Source organism: Schistocerca gregaria, unplaced genomic scaffold (assembly GCF_023897955.1).
Source record: "Schistocerca gregaria isolate iqSchGreg1 unplaced genomic scaffold, iqSchGreg1.2 ptg000407l, whole genome shotgun sequence".
Lineage (NCBI taxonomy): Eukaryota > Metazoa > Arthropoda > Insecta > Orthoptera > Acrididae > Schistocerca > Schistocerca gregaria.
This window is the reverse complement of record NW_026061844.1, coordinates 902007-904396: the sequence shown is the minus strand read 5'-3', so window position 1 is coordinate 904396 and position 2390 is coordinate 902007.

Sequence of the window (2390 nt, the reverse complement as noted above, 5' to 3'; positions counted from 1 at the left end):
ATAGCTTTGCAGACGATTAGTACAACCGTTTCAGAGAGAAAGGCTGCCAATGTGACGATCTGGCTTTAAGTCGATTCGATAACAAATGACGAAAACGGAAGGATTTCTCAGGTTTTTACTACATATGAAAACTTTTCACATTCTAACGTGCAACGCAGCTGCTAGTCTTCCTTTCATGCAAAATCGTAAGTTCGTAGTTTAGGTCCAAGGCACGAAAGGAGGGTAAAAAGTCAATAATCGATACCTAAAACTTGAATTGTACTACATCTTATTGGCTATTACATCAACTTAGAAGCTTCATCTGTGTTCTACTATGGTGCTTTTAGTGTCTCCGCATACCGCAGCACGCGACATAGCTTTGCAGACGATTAGTACAACCGTTTCAGAGAGAAAGGCGGCCAATGTGACGATCTGGCTTTAAGTCGATTCGATAACAAATGACGAAAACGGAAGGATTTCTCAGGTTTTTACTACATATGAACACTTTTCACATTCTCCCGTGCAACGCGGCTGCTAGTCCTCCTTTCATGCAGAATCTGAAGGTCCTAGCTCATGTCCAAGGCACCAATGCCAGCTAAAAATCTATAATCGATATATAAAACTTGAATTGTACTACTTCTTATTGGATATTACATCAACTTAGAGGCTTCATCTGTGTTCTAATATGGTGCTTTTAGTGTCTCCGCATACCGCAGCACGCGACATAGCTATGCAGACGATAAGTACAACCGTTTCAGAAAGAAGAGCGGCCAATGTGACGTTCTGGCTTTAAGTCGATTCGATAACAAATGCCGAAAACGGACGGATTTCTTAGGTTTTTACTACATATGAACACTTTTCACATTCTCCCGTGCAATTCGGCTGCTAGTCCTCCTTTCATGCAGAATCTTAAGGTCCTAGCTCATGTCCAAGGCACCAAAGCCAGCTAAAAAGTCAATAATCGATCCCTAAATCTTGAATTGTACTACTTCTTACTGGCTATTACATCAACTTAGATGCTTCATCTGTGTTCTACTATGGTGCTTTTACTGTCTCCGCATACCGCAGCACGCGACATAGCTTTGCAGACGATTAGTACAACCGTTTCAGAGAGAAGTGCGGCCAATGTGACGATCTGGCTTTAAGTCGATTCGATAACAAATGACGAAAACGGACGGATTTCTCAGGTTTTTACTACATATGAACACTTTTTACATTCTCCCGTGCAACTGGGCTGCTAGTCCTCCTTTCATGCAGAATCTTAAGGTCCTAGCTCATGTCCAAGACACCAAAGCCAGCTAAAAAGTCTATAATCGATATATATAACTTGAATTGTACTACCTCTTACTGGATATTATATCAACCTAGGAGCTTCATCTGTGTTCTACTATGGTGCTTTTAGTGTCTCCACATACCGCAGCACGCGACATAGCTTTGCAGACGATTAGTACAACCGTTTCAGAGAGCAGGGCCGCCAATGTGACGATCTGGCTTTAAGTCGATTCGATAACAAATGACGAAAACGGACGGATTTCTCAGGTTTTTACTACATCTGAACACTTTTCAAATTCTCCCGTGCAACTCGGCTGCTAGTCCTCCTTTCATGCAGAATCTTAAGGTCATAGCTCATGTCCAAGACAGCAAAGCCAGCTAAAAAGTCTATAACCGATATATAAAACTTGAATTGTACTACTTCTTACTGGATATTATATCAAATTAGGAGCTTCTTCTGTGTTCTACTATGGTGCTTTTAGTGTCTCCACATACCGCAGCACGCGACATAGCTTTGCAGACGATTAGTACAACCGTTTCAGAGAGAAGGGCCGCCAATGTGACGATCTGGCTTTAAGTCGATTCGATAACAAATGACGAAAACGGACGGATTTCTCAGGTTTTTACTACATATGAAAACTTTTCACATTCTACCGTGCAACGCAGCTGCTAGTCCTCCTTTCATGCAAAATCTTAAGTTCCTAGCTCATGTCCAAGGCACGAAAGGAGGGTAAAAAGTCAATAATCGATACCTAAAACTTGAGTTGTACTACATCTTATTGGCTATTACATCAACTTAGAAGCTTCATCTGTGTTCTACTATGGTGCTTTTAGTGTCTCCGCATACCGAGGCACGCGACATAGCTTTGCAGACGATTAGTACAACCGTTTCAGAGAGAAAGGCGGCCAATGTGACGATCTGGCTTTAAGTCGATTCGATAACAAATGACGAAAACGGACGGATTTCTCAGGTTTTTACTACCTATGAACACTTTTCACATTCTCCCGTGCAACGCGGCTGCTAGTCCTCCTTTCATGCAGGATCTTAAGTTCCTAGCTCATATCCAAGGCACCAAAGCCAGCTAAAAAGTCTATAATCGATATATAAAACTTGAATTGTACTACTTCTTACTGGGTAT